This window comes from Panthera onca, chromosome A3 (genome assembly GCF_046562875.1).
Source record: "Panthera onca isolate mPanOnc1 chromosome A3, mPanOnc1 haplotype 2, whole genome shotgun sequence".
Classification (NCBI taxonomy): Eukaryota; Metazoa; Chordata; class Mammalia; order Carnivora; family Felidae; genus Panthera; species Panthera onca.
The window spans coordinates 103389132-103403338 of NC_138341.1; the positions used below are offsets into that span (position 1 = coordinate 103389132).

General features: G+C 38.6%; 1 long non-coding RNA gene across 1 annotated transcript in view; it reads right to left on the minus strand.

The window, feature by feature from the left end:
• Positions 1-2124: 2124 nt before the first annotated feature.
• Positions 2125-14207, minus strand: part of LOC144615806 (uncharacterized) — an 81062-nt gene continuing 68979 nt past the window's right edge. The window contains exon 3 of the long non-coding RNA XR_013554419.1: positions 2125-2359. This is a non-coding gene — a long non-coding RNA (uncharacterized LOC144615806). The remainder of the gene's footprint in view (positions 2360-14207) is intronic.

Here is a 14207-nt window from a genome sequence, read left to right on the forward strand (position 1 = left end):
TAACAGCTTATAAATAATTTCAGGATAATAAAAAGAGAAACAATGAAAATACAGTGAGTAGTCAAGAGCTAAAAGGAACCAGCCTTTTTGGCAATGGGATGAAAACAGTATCCTATATTCCTTGCAGTCAATACTCTGTTCTCTGTGTGTTTGTGTGTGTGTGTGTGTGTGTGTGTGTGTGTGTGTGTGTGTGTGTGTATACGTGTGTGTTGATGGTTATGTTTGTTTCTTTTAACAATTTTTCTTTGAAAAATTATGTTTCCTCATTCCCTTGTCCTCACCATGTGAAAATAGTCATGCAGGAAGACCCAGTGCCCCTCCCTGGCTGCTGCAGTCCCACTTCCTCTCCCTCCCTGGTTTTTCGGTGCAGTTCCAGCCCTTCAGCATGCTCTAACCTTGACAGCACTGACGTCAAGAATTGAGGGAGTATGCTGAGCCAGACCCAAGCAGGCGGGTTTTGGCTACCAACATTTCCTCTAGAAGCTGGCCTCTTTCTGGCTTAGGCATTCTTCCCCTTCCTGGCCTTATTCCTCCTTGCCAACCAGCCCTCCTCTCTGCTTACACATCATGTGAACCTTTACTAAGCTTGTGATGTTCTTGTCATCTGTATGGTCAGCATCTATGTTAAGAGTTCTGTCACTCTAGGAGGTTTAAAGAGATGGCAACCTACCCCTCTCTACAAACATCAGAGTACCATTTTGTTGCACATCCACAAGCCAAGGTTTGCCATGATTTTTCTTGACCACAGGCATATTCCAGTGAGACCCTGATTGGTGGAGAATGAGTGAAGGGTCAGTGTGGGTGCTCTACCATCCCAAATTACCACTAGCAGTGTGTTCCTATCATTCAGGGATACTCCAGAGCCCAAACTGAGGAACAGTGTAGCAACTTTGATGTCCAAATCCTACACCATCCTTTCAAAGTGGGACTTGGTGGATACCCAAAAGATCAAAGCCCTGTAGATTTAGGATAGTTCATGAAAAAAGCAGACTAGCTACTTCCGGATTTGGGCAGAGGGTAGGAGGACTTGGTAGGGGAGAGAAAAGGTATTGTTCAGGATCCTACAATGTGCAGTGTTTTGTACCACCACCTTGCATTATCCTTTCTTACTCTTTAATCTTGATGAAAAATTCAAGAAGATTATAAGTGACTATATGAAGGGCAATATTATTATCATTATTATTTCTTCTTTTTCCTGCAAAGGCTAATTCAGCACCAACTGTATAATCTCATAAAACTATGGGATGTTAGACCAGCTGGTTTCTTTACATCTAATTCAACCCCCTACTTGACAAGTGAGAAAAAATCCAGCTCAGAGAAAATAAATGACTTTGCCAGAGTCACATGATTTCCTTATGGCAGTGTAGGTAGATAGGAGCATCCACACCTGTGGACTCCAGACCCAACAGGTGCTTGTTGTAGGTCTGATATCAGAAGGATTAAACATGTGAAGGACTGCAGGCCCTAAAATGCTGTTTCCTTCCCACAGTGACTGTGGACGAATAGCACTTCACTGGTAGGCCATGGTGGCTTTTCGTAAGTCTGCCTATCTATCCTTGAAGTGGATAACTGGGGAAATAATGTCTTTGTGTCCCTCATCCCTTTTCAGTATGGTCTAGAAAAATTCACCCAGAATTTGTTCAAGTGTCTGCTTCTCAGAGAAGCCTTGTCTAATGAATCTTCTGAAACAGCAGTGTTCGTGCCCTGCCTAGTCCTCTTCCCCTCAACACTCAATAATTGGCTTATGCTGCTTAATTTTTCTCCATAGCACCAAGTATCACCTCACACGGCATAGATTTGTTTAGTTTTTTGTTTTTGTTTCTTTTTCTTAAATGACAGAAAGAACCCAAAATAGGGAAGATGCTTGTGAATAACTGAGAAAATTTTCCTGCTACTGCTATGGTTGTCTAGTGTTGATTTAAAATACTATAGGGAAAAAAAGTTCTGATGAGAAGAGGGTAGGTATGGGAAAAGAGAATAAACGTAAAGCAGAAGGGGGAATAAAAAACAATGTAAGGTAAAAGGGGACATCGGACTTGCTCACTAGGAAAGATCTGAATGGGTAACCAAAGAACAGAGACAAGGAAATAGAACATTAAACAGAGGGCAACTATATCAGCTATTTATTGCTACAATCATGCTGTATAACAAACCACCCCCAAACTCTGACTCAAAACAGTAAGATTTATTGAGGCTAGGCTCAGATGGGCCCATTTACATTTCTGGAGGTCAGTTAGCTTTTGGCTGATTTAAAATGGTCTCATTTAGGACAACTGGGTAACATGTCTCTGTCCCTCCTGTCCCAACTTCCAGCAGGTTATTCAAGGCATGTTGTCTCACGGCCGTGATAGAGGGAACACTGAGTGAGCAAGAGAAAACATACAAGTCACTTAGGGTTTAGACAGAACGCACACAACATAATCCACAACTGGCCCAGGCAAGTAACAGGGACGGAATCGAGGGGTAGGGATATAGACCCCATCTCTTGAAAGGGAGAGCTTCAAACAGTGTACATAGAGGGAGAGGTAAAGAATTGGGTTTTGATTACAGTTTACCAGAGCAACCCTGGAGCTCTTGTGGCACAGAGTGGGGAAAATCTCTGGTTCTCTGTAGTGCCTATCCTTGAAGGTAGGAATGCTCCCCAGGGTACCTGGATTTTTGAAAACTCTGATTCTGCATTTAACTAAGTATGCTGTATGTATGTATAAACAGAGTTTTCAAAACTTTAAGTTCCCTGGGGAGTATTCTACACACACGCACGCGCGTGCGCGCACACACACACACACACACACACACACACGTCACTTCCTTTAACACTATCTTACAGCCCCTCATTCAAGTGTATTCTCCAAAGATGTTGAGTGGGCTTCAAGCCCAGTGAAATGGTATCATAAGGAAAATGTAACTTGGATCTATTCTGGCAACACCACAGAATAACATGAGGAACCAATGTATATATGGGTGAAGGGCACTCTATCATCTCAGTCTCCAGAACTCTTCTGGGGTCTAGAAGCATTTGCTTTCCTCTTAGGTTCCCTGCTCCTAAACCTCCAACAACCTATAACAAGCCTATTTATTTATTAGACTGTGACTATATTGACCCAGAATCCCAGATGTCCTTTCAAGACTTTGGGGAACAGACCCAGTCATTATTTCCCTACTCCAGTGAAGTGGCTGGCATCAGGGTACACCCTGGATGTCCTTCTGGTATCCTTATAATCAGGCCAGAACCCAGATAGACCACACCATCCAGACATTGGCATTCTTTAATAGTCCTCAGCTTGGTGTAGAGCTCATCATTATTTAGAAAGGAAAAAAACTTCATGTGGACACCTCTGTCTCCCCTCTGTAAGTGTATTATTCTAGGTGCAAAATAAACTATAAAAAAAGGAAAACCAAAGGCTTGCTCATCCCCTATGACTCTAGAGGGGAATTCCAATCACACAGAGAACACCCTGTCCCTTCCTCCCACCTTTTCCACCCAACAGAGGAGGAGGAACTAGCCTTGGGGAGGGAATTGTTTTCCTGTTTCACTGTCTGTAAGCACATTTTCCAGATCATTCCTGACTTTTCAATTTCAGAAAGGTCCACTCTAAATGAGGCCTAGTGTTGGACCAGATTCATGATGTACTTCCTACTTCTCATAGGTAAAATGTTTATCAGCCTGAAGGGAAATGGCAAATGCACAGGGCAATAGAGAGAACATGCACAATGTTGGCTGATAAACAGAGTTTTGTTCATGGCAGCTTTGGGGGCAAGCAGTTATTTTCCATGGGCTGTTATCAACAGGAAATCTAACTGTAGTTAATGCAGCAGGAGATTTTGGCTAGTCTCTTGAAATGAACTTTTGAGAGCCCTTAAGATAACTGTCATTCACCTTCCAGACTCATTAATCATTGACAAGCTGAAGCTATCCAGTTAGGAGGAAATGAAGAGGGGGGCGTTGAATACATGTCAAACAAATCACACTCTCAAGCTAGCACCAAACTCAAGAAACTCCATGAGAGACAAAATGTAAGCTAATGTGCCAGATTAATACTAGCACAGTGACTGTGGCTAGGAAAGAAGAAGGAATTGAAGAGTAAATAAATACCATGGTTCTGAGATCAAAAACTTGAAACCTTAACTCTCACTTCTCTTCCCTTTACTCCCATATCCAAAGAGAATATATTACCCTCCCTGTCTGGGGGAAGTAGAGTGGGAAGGTGAGGGAGACACAAAAAGAGATAAAGCTATAGAATCCTGTGTTCCTAACTTCCTTAGAGACCAAGGTAGATCTTGAAAGACTTAATTTTTCCCCATTAACTTTTATGAAGCCTGACTTGGCTGTAATGTTTCTTAAATGCCAGCCAGTTTCCAGCCAGGATTTTCCAAGTGCATCTAATTGCCCACTTTATCACAGGCACTATCAGGTAAATGGCGTTTCACCTCCGCTGGGCCTGCCTAAGGTTGACACCCAGGACTTGTCAGGCAATGGATCACAGAGCCAGTGTGGGGCCCCTTGCACTGCATTCCTGCATGAAGGTGACAGTAAATTATGACATCTGCCAGGAAGATCGGAACATGGCTGTGCTACCGGATGCATCTAAGCTACACAACCAGGAAGGCTTTTAGGATGTAATTGGAAATGCATCTGAGAGCTCTTAAAGGGACAAAGAGCCTCTTTCTCTGGCAACAGTGGATCAGAGATAAACCCTGGACATTTGCTTTTCTCTTTGATGACATTTAATGACCTATTTTTATGTTTGCATACATAATGCTACCTGGCAATTATAAAGTGCCCCAGAATTCAAATTGTGCTTCTGTCCATCCTCTCCAGACCCTTAAAGACACTCGAATAGAAAAGTTCATCATGCCCATAAGTTTAGGATAAAGAAACTGTGGTGGAGCCATGCTAGGTGACTTGGCTTGGATCAAAAGAAATTGATAGAAAGTGTGCCATTGCAGAGGTCTCAAATGTAGGTCTTCAAACCCCTCAAAACAGCCTTCTTCAGTTTATCAAGACATTTTCTACCTTCTTCCTTTCTAAAAGTCTTTTTGTTAATTGTAACTTTAGAAGTACGGGGTTATATATTTGTACACATATGCCTTTTAAACTTAAATTTTTACAGGACTAACACTGAAATGTGATATCGAAAAAGACAAAACAGACAGAAACAAAACACCAAAACCAAAATGGAAAAAAAAATCATCTCTTAACTAATTAAACTAGATTTTTTTAAAGGAGCTCATGAGAAGAATAAATGAGGATAAATGACTGGAAGCATGAAATTATGAATGCAAACAATAATTTATTAAAACTTTCAGTGGAATAAGTTGATGTTACAGACAAATTCTACACAAGATGGGAAGGGTAAAGATGTGACTTGAGATATTTTGGGACTTGGGAACTTCTTTGAGTTTGCATCAAAGACTTAAGGAGGCAGCAGAGCGAAGAATCTAAGCCTGACATCATTTGAGATACAGTGCAGAAGATGTTTTTCATTTCAGTGAATTTTTATAAGACAAATACCCAGCTCTTAAACATACAAATAAAAAAGGAGGTGGTTATAAGTGTAGATACCATAAATGCTGATCTAAAATGGTGACTATATACAAATTGTCCATTAGCATCCCTGCTTGTAAATGAGAGACTTTTGCCTTATTAAGGCTACACAGAAATTTTATGGTGCAAAGAGACCAAGATTTGGTTTGATTTTCAACATGGTGACTTATTTTGTGATGACCCTGTGCAAGTCCTATAACTTCTCTGTGCTGAATTTTCTGATCTTAAAGTATAAGTGGGAATATCTAGTTTGTGGGGCAATAATGATTAAATGAACAATTGGGTGTAAGAGCACTTTGTAAACTAATAAAATGCTATTATTTTCATCTGAAAAGAACCTAGTATTTATTGAAAGTTATGCTATACCCTTCAGGATTGAAAGAAAAACGTCAGTACTGATTTTATTCCACATTAAGTCACCATTTATTGGGTACTTGGCATATGCAAGTTCTGGTGCCCTCTAAATAGAATATGACATGGTTATGAATACTAGAATGTTAAATTCTTCTAGGTCAAAACTACCATATATGTATGCATGTATTTCCATTCCTTTCTTCCAATGTTTATTGAATAATTTATTAAATAAATTTATTTAATAAATAAATAAATTCCCAGTCCACAAACTGCCAGTCCACAAACTGCCTTAAGAAATTTACAGTGGCTGATGTGTGTATGCATATGTGCTCATATGCACAAATAAGCAGATATTACATCGTGACATGTATTATGACAAAATAATTTTATGAGTCTGTCTTATGATAAAATTTTCTGGAAGGAAGTTTCCAAAAAGTTTAATATACACACTTAGTTCTACACCTGGAACTATTTATACATAAATACCATTTTTTTAAATAATAATAGTTCAACATATAATGGCTGGGATAATGTTTTTGCTCACTGTAGTTTTTGGCAATATCAGAGGTAAGTAAAGAGATGGATAACTTAAGTGACCAGGAAATGAAAAGCTGACATGTCATCATAAGCAGGAATGACTGGTAGAATGAGGCTGTTTCGCCATAATTAGAAGCAGTAAAATTCTAGAAAAAATATGAATGGATGTGGCATCTTCTAACCTTCTTACGTCACAGTCAATATTTCAAAAACACTAATACTACCTATACTCAAATGCCTGGTGGATGTATTGAAGTAAAGAGGTATTTTGGCTTTTTTGTTTGCTTGTTTGTTTTTAATGATTCAGTGGTTTCCTTGACATTCACTCTCAAGTTTGAATTCTGAAGTAAGTAACTGAAACCTCCTTTTTCCTCTCTTCTATTAAACCTTTCCAGAAAGAGATGTTATCATTGTTTCTGACATAGACAGAAACTACATAATAAATATAATTTGTGTAAATCAAGTAAAAGATAATTATAAATATATTTAATAAGTAATATGTTTTGTACTTTATTATAAACATTCATTTGTTTGAAATTTTACTAAATAATTACTTGTCTGCATTCTTAAGATACACCATGGGCATTATTTTCATGTTAAACATGGGCTTCCCTAAAAAATCCTGTGAATCCTGTCATTTAGGAGCCTGGTATTTCATTGCCAACATTCCACTCCAGTCCACAACTGCTGATGTCCTTCATTACAGTTGTTAACACATCACGAAAAACACAATAACATAACCAGAATGGACTCTTCAGTTTTTCAAGTGGTTTAAAAAACATTGTCCTTTGATTCTTTTATGAGGATTCCATAATTTCTTGGGGTTTTCCAGCTGCTTTTTGATCACTGGTCCTGCCAGCCTCTCTTCCCGGACAAAAACTGGGACACTTGATGGTGGTTGTGGTGAATTAATAAGGAGAAAAAATAAACAGAAGGCCCTTTTCCCATGTGTTTTTTTTAACTTTGCAAATCTGTTCACTGTACAGTTAATTTGGAGCTTGCAATGCAGGAACTCTGTCTGGCTCTTCTAATTCATCATTCCCTTCTGATGTTATTTCATCCTTAGAGAGTCCACAAGTGGAACTCACAGCAGGCAAATGAATAGATGGTCCTCTCTCCAGGTTCCCACATTCTTCTAGGACATCTGGGTAGCTGGATGCAAAGGCAAAGCAAAACTTTCTAGGATTTCTACCATCCAATCCCATAGGTTTGATATCTAAATTAGTGGTAGGCAAACATTTTCTGTAAATAGCCAGATAGTATATGTTTTTGGTTTTGCAGGCCATATGGTCTCTGTCACAATTACTCAACTCTGCGGTCATAGCATGAAAGGAGCCATAGATAATACATCAACGAATAAATGTGGCTGTGTTCCAATAAAGCTTTATTTATGGACACTACAAATTGAGTTTCCTATAATTTCATGTGTCTTAAAATATTCTTCTTGTGTTGATTTTTTTCCCAACAATTTAAGTCTGTGAAAGCATTCATAGCTTGTGGGGCCATGCAAAAGAAACAGTGGCTAGATCTGGCCCACATGCAGTAGTGTGCTAACCCCTGATTTAAATTATCGGTTCTTCAAATTTATGTCTCAAGCCAGTGCTTACCTTTTGGATCTCACAGTTCATATCTCTACGTATCTGTCCCTCAAACACCTTCAGCGCCCAGAATGGAAATTGTGATTCTCTTCTCCCATTGCTTTGTTTGCCCAGGTTTTATCCATCTGATAAAAATAATTTCACACCTACAGCTAGAAAACTGCTAACCATTCTTGAGTTTTCTTTTATTGTACTCCATATCCAGTCCATCACTAAATTCTGTGCATTGTACTTCCACAACCGACCTCAGATCTGCTTGACTCTCTCCTTGTGCTCCAAGCTACTCCCTCCTATTAACTGGATTCCTTTAATAACTCCCTTATTGAAATCTCTCCTTCTCTGTCTTTCCTGTTAGCTAAGTCATTGGAAAATGAGTTGTTTTCACTGTTTCTGAGGTGTATAGAAATTGTGTCATCAATACTGACAGTATGTTAGGCAAATTAGAAGTGTCTACATCTCCCTTCTCTCAGTGCATTTTGCTGTACAAAATCTGAAGTGAGCTTGCTAAATCATTAGTCATGAAATCACTATGATGGCTGTCCTTTTCTCTGAAAAATAATCCATACTTCTAATTGAATTCTTCAAGGTTCTACCTGAGACAGATTCTACTTTCTCCTCCATCTCTTCACCACCTCTGATCAATCTCACCCTTGTTCATTCAGCACACTGGCCTTCTTTCTGATCCTGTCCTTTCCTGGCTCCACACTTTTTCCTCACTCTTCTCTCTAAGGTAATTTTTTCCTAGTTCTTTGCTTGGCTGGCTTACCCTCATCCTTTAAGTTACAACTTAATTATTACTTCTCCAACTGTCCACTTTACCCAAAGTAGGCATCTCCATCTTCTTAGCCTTGATGACTTTCTTTATAGCCTGTATCCCAGTATTTAACAGTTTTGATTGTCCTTTTAAAAAAAAAAAAAACAGTTCACTGTCTGTCTTCCATATAGAATGTAAGTGATATGGGGTTCACTATATCCAAAGGCTCAGTCAAGTACATAGCAGCTGCTAAATAAATGACTTAGTAAATGAATCTGTCAATTTAAACCTGTAGCATCACTGTTAGGTGTATGTCAAAAAGGTTTTTTTTTTATGTTTTATTTTAGGGAGAGAGAGCACAAGTGGGGGAGAGGGGTGAGGGGAGAGATAGAGATAGAGAATATCAATCTAAGCAGGCTCCACACTCAGCACAGAGCCTGATGCAGGACTCAATCCCACAATAAGGGTCGGATGCTCAACTGAGTCACCCAGGCACCCCAAGTGTATGTCAGTTTTTAGTTGATATATAAGTGACATTTGGAGAAATGGATCATGGCATGTTTTCATTTTATTTTTAAATGGTTTATTCATTTTTCAATTTACCAAAAAAAATGAGTACTTTTGTTAGTAGAAGCAACAGAAATGAAAATATTAAATGGAAATCACATCCTGCTAAAATTTTTGTCTGTAGTTATCTAATTCATGTTCTTGAAATCTGCATAGTTACACTGGAACATAGAAAATATTCAATGTCTAAGGTAAGTAGAGAAGAGTAGTATACTACCAGGAGGCTGTCACAGAAAAACCATTAAGGATCAATTTATCCCTCAAGTGGAGCTCTGGGGAAGACATGGGAGGACTTTGGTTGAGTAACTATGTCTTCTCTGTTGAATCACATCTCTCTCTAACTGATTCTAACTGCTTTTTCAAAAACATCATTTAATTTGAAGGATGATTAAGAAGTGATTTTTAAAAATGTGCATGGATAGGGGCTATGGCATTGGTTGAAATACTGTGTCTTTGTGGCCTATATAATGTGAACCTCTGAGCCCCGATTTCCTTCTCAGAGTCCAAGGATAATTTCTCATTATACTCTTATTTTGAAGACTTGGAATATATTTGTAAGCACCTGGCATGAAATACGACCCAGACAAGGTATATATAAAAATAAAGTCTCAGTTTGTGTGTCATAAATACTAGATTTTAAAGGAGCAAGCTCCATGAAATGGAGATGTCTTGTATGTTTGTAATAAAAAGAAAAAGAAATTTGGCTTGGGGAGGATTTGGGCTATTGTAAGTTCCTGAGATGATTTTTTTTCCCACTATGTTCAGAATCCTTACAGATATATAAGATAGTATTACCACATTATGCTGCAATAACCAACAGCTTCTGAAATCCAGCAACAAAAGTTTATAAATGTTTATTTCCTGTTTATTTTATATTCAGGTTGTGGTAGCTGCACATTAACTGTGACCCTGCTCCACATACATTCTTCATCCCAGAACCTAAGGAGAAGAAGCAGCCTTTCCTTGCTACATATCTTTCTCATTGCAGAAGAAAATGAAGACGGTTGAATCGTACATGACTCAAAACTTCAGACATGGTATGTGTTACTTCGCTCACATTTCACTGATGAAAGCAAGTCACACAGGCAGAGTGGTATAACTGAGCCAGGGAAGTCGTTCCTCCAAGGGAAGTCCCTGAAGTTCACATGGCAACACATAAGAGATTTATGATTCTCCTACAAGAGGGGGCTGAATAATTGGTTATAATAAAACAATAGACTTTCCCACCCTAAAATTTAAAGGAAAAAAATAATTAGAATGCCCTCTAGAGTTGGGTGGACATATTTCCTCCACCTGAAATAAAACATTGCTTTGTGGAGCCAATGGGATATTTAGCATAATAGAAAATGCTGATTTTTTAAAAGAGCAAATGAAATAGCACAGTCTAAGAATACAGTTTCCAGTGACTGATATGGCCTTAGCATGACTGGTCAAAGAGGTGGATTTAATGTTAGATGGATAGGTCTGGGCAATACTGATTATCACTCTCCCAGGACACCAGGCAAATTCACAGAACCACAGTAAGCATGATTGCATTGAGCCTCAGACTAAAGGATTTACAGTCTCCCTTAGTCCAACTACAATATATTTATTAAATACTCTGCCAGAGTTTATTAGATTCAGGCTACCCCGAGTTGTCTGTATTATTAGCTAGCAGACTGAATATTCTACTTATATACTCAGTCATCAGTAAACAATGGGAAACCCTCTTCCCCCCCTCCCCATATTGTTTTTCCACCATAAAAATAACATATTTCAGCTCTCCAAGAAACTAGCACTTTCATTCTCATTTTTAAATTGAGAAACTGATATTGAGGGAGTGAGTCTTGTCCTCCGACTCTCAGCTGGTAAGAGAAAGACCAGGAAGGTGCCCTGGATTCTTCATGAAGACCAGTGTACTAGTATGGCTTAGCATTTGAGTTTCCATGTAATTCCACAGTGGTGGAAACCTAAACAGTTTTATTATGAAGAATTAACAGATTTTTGCACAGAGAAGAATTAATCAAAAGTTTCTTCCCTCCAGAGCTTAACACACTCATTTATAATTGTTTTTGTTGATATGGTTTGTTTTTCATTTTTAATTTTTTAAATGTTTATTTTTGAGAGAGAGAGAGAGTGCAAGGTGGTGGGGGGGGGGCGGTGCAGAAAGAGAGGGAGACACAGAATCTGAAGCAGGCTCCAGGCTCAGAGCTGTCAGCACAGAGCCCGATACGGGGCTTGAACCCACAGATTGAACCAAAGTTGGAAGCTTAGCCAACTGAGCCACCCAGGCACCCCTATGTTGTTTGTTTTTTAAAAAATACTTCCACTTGTGTGGATAATGCAGTCACTTTAGGCCGAGCTGGTTCAAACCCTTAATTAAAAATGGGCATCCGGATGTCTTCTTTAGAGAACATCTGGATGCCCATTTTTAATTAAGGGTTTGAACCAGCTCAGCCTAAAGTGACTGCATTATCCACACAAGTGGAAGTATTTTTTAAAAAACAAACAACATGAAAAGATGTTCAACGTCGCTCCTTATCAGGGAAATACAAATCAAAACCACACTCAGATATCACCTCACGCCAGTCAGAGTGGCCAAAATGAACAAATCAGGAGACTATAGATGCTGGAGAGGATGTGGAGAAACGGGAACCCTCTTGCACTGTTGGTGGGAATGCAAATTGGTGCAGCTGCTCTGGAAAGCAGTGTGGAGGTTCCTCAGAAAATTAAAAATAGACCTACCCTATGACCCAGCAATAGCACTGCTAGGAATTTATCCAAGGGATACAGGAGTACTGATGCATAGGGGCACTTGTACCCCAATGTTTATAGCAGCACTCTCAACAATAGCCAAATTATGGAAAGAGCCTAAATGTCCATCAACTGATGAATGGATAAAGAAATTGTGGTTTATATACACAATGGAATACTATGTGGCAATGAGAAAGAATGAAATATGGCCTTTTGTAGCAACGTGGATGGAACTGGAGAGTGTGATGCTAAGTGAAATAAGCCATACAGAGAAAGACAGATACCATATGGTTTCACTCTTATGTGGATCCTGAGAAACTTAACAGAAACCCATGGGGGAGGGGAAGGAAAAAAAAAAGAGGTTAGAGTGGGAGAGAGCGAAAGCATAAGAGACTGTTAAAAACTGAGAACAAACTGAGGGTTGCTGGGGAGTGGGAGGGAGGGGAGGGTGGGTGATGGGTATTGAGGAGGGCACCTTTTGGGATGAGCACTGGGTGTTGTATGGAAACCAATTTGACAATAAACTTCATATATTGAAAAAAAAGGGCAATTATTAAAATGACAATTGAAACCTAACTGACTTCTTAATCAAGTTTAATAATAGTTTACAAAGCAAATTAATGATTTTCTTCAGTAAAAACATTTGAGTCAGTTGTGCACATGGATACAATGGTAAAATTCATTTTATGTAGAAGTATGTATTTTTAGGCTTGAACAACCAGAAAAGCAAGAAAATACATGTGGGGTATTTGTCTTTTTATGCATACAGAAAAAAAATAGCAAGGATTATATCTGAAAACTAAAGGTCTCTCTCCCTTGTTTTTAGCAACCCAGTTAACTTTGCTAGAGTCACTCATTTCTCATGTAGACTTCCGGACATAAGCCTATACATCAGTGTTAACTATTGCTGTGATACCTGCTGAAGAGTGCTAAAAGAAGGTAGGGATTAGGCAAGCATTTCAATTTTTCCAAATGTTGCCATCAAGGGCTGGGAAACAGGGGAGCGTGAATAAAAGAAAAAGACCTAAGAAACAGAGCAGTGTTCTGAAGCATTTCTATGCCATTCTGGGTCTCTTGTCACATTATTTGGTATTTTCATTGGGCTCAAAAAAAACTGGGGGCAAAATATTTCTTTTCCAAAATGTTACGGATTTAAATTACAGATTTAAAAAGGGGAGCCGATAGTATCCATAGAGAGAACAAGGAATATGTAAGGCTACCTTTCTGTTGAGAATTGAGAATAAGATTTTAGAAAGAAAGAAAAGGCTACTTTAATTCTCAGGGGTCCTGTCTCTGAGATGAGTAGAGATGAATTTAAGCTTATCCATTCTTTCATAGAAGGAATATTTATTGAACACCTAATATGTGTCTGGTGCTGATGACGTGAAAGTAAGCAACATAAATATGACTCCTATGGCCTTAGATATTCCCCAGATTCAATTAGTCAACAGCCACATGATGAATAGCCCATTTGCTGAAAGCCTACTGAAACACTATCTTGCAAAAAGACCATTCATTCAAATTATACATTCATCAAAAATTACTTTTAATTAACAATTGCTATGTAGAATGTGATAGATTATGAAAATGACAACCAGGAAAATGTAAATAAAAATAACAATGAGATAGCACTACACATTTATTTGAATGCTGGCAAGATTCTGAAGCGAACAGAACTCTCATTCATTGGTGATGTGATGCAAAGTGATACAACTTTGGCAGTTTCTTACAAAGCTAAATACACTTTCCTGTCTTCTTGATGTGGGACCTAGTTATGTGACTTGCTTTCTTCAATGGAATGTAAACTTTCATAATGTATAAACAGAAGTATTATGCTATAAGGTCGGCTTTAATTCTCTTTACTTTCTCTGAGCATGGCACAGCTGAAAAGGTCTTCTCCTTCAGCCTTGGTTCCAGAGTGAGAAGACAGAGGAGAGCAATATCAAATCAGCTGACATAAAATACGAGCAAGTCATAAATGTCTATGATTGTAAGCCACTGAATTATGGGGAGTATTTGTTACCTCAGCAATGCTGACTGATACAACCTTCCATCTGCATATAAAATAGTAAATAAGAGGTCATAAATCCAAAATGTACCATACCAAATCTGCATTCAA